The following is a 574-nucleotide window of genomic DNA, read 5'->3' on the forward strand; positions in this document are numbered from 1 at the left end:
TAGTGAACTCACATGATTGCAAAAACCATAGGCTTTAGATTGATGTCATTGTCTCACGCAGATTGGAAAAGATGCAGCGATTCCAACTCGCCCTGCATTAGCGCCAGCCTTGTTAGTTATTGCCTATCGTTAGTAGAAAACAATAGTTATTGCTAGTTATTGCCTATCGTTAGTAGAAAACAATAGTTATTGTTAGTTATTGCCTATCGTTAGTAGAAAACAATAGTTATTTTTGTCCGTGGGTATGGTATCAGAAATGATCGAAGGAGAGAGTTCTGAATGTGCCAAGGAAGGAGATGGAAATGGATAGAAGAGGAAATAACGTAGAGAGGGTTTGATTCCTTTATTGAAAAAGGGGTGGGCCCGAATTTCAGTAGAATTTAATCGTGTGTTATTTTTCGGCAATTTGATCATCTAAATTCAATTAAATTACTTCTGATAGCCATGGTTGGTAATCGAATGTGTAAAATGTTAACCTAACCCAAATGGGTAACGAAATCGAAAAAATAAGCTTGTAGAAAATGGAAGGATCTCATGGGGGTACTGTCTTGATCCTGCCTCGCTTTTGTTATTA

This window comes from Penaeus monodon, chromosome 21 (assembly GCF_015228065.2).
Source record: "Penaeus monodon isolate SGIC_2016 chromosome 21, NSTDA_Pmon_1, whole genome shotgun sequence".
In the NCBI taxonomy this organism is placed as follows: Eukaryota; Metazoa; Arthropoda; class Malacostraca; order Decapoda; family Penaeidae; genus Penaeus; species Penaeus monodon.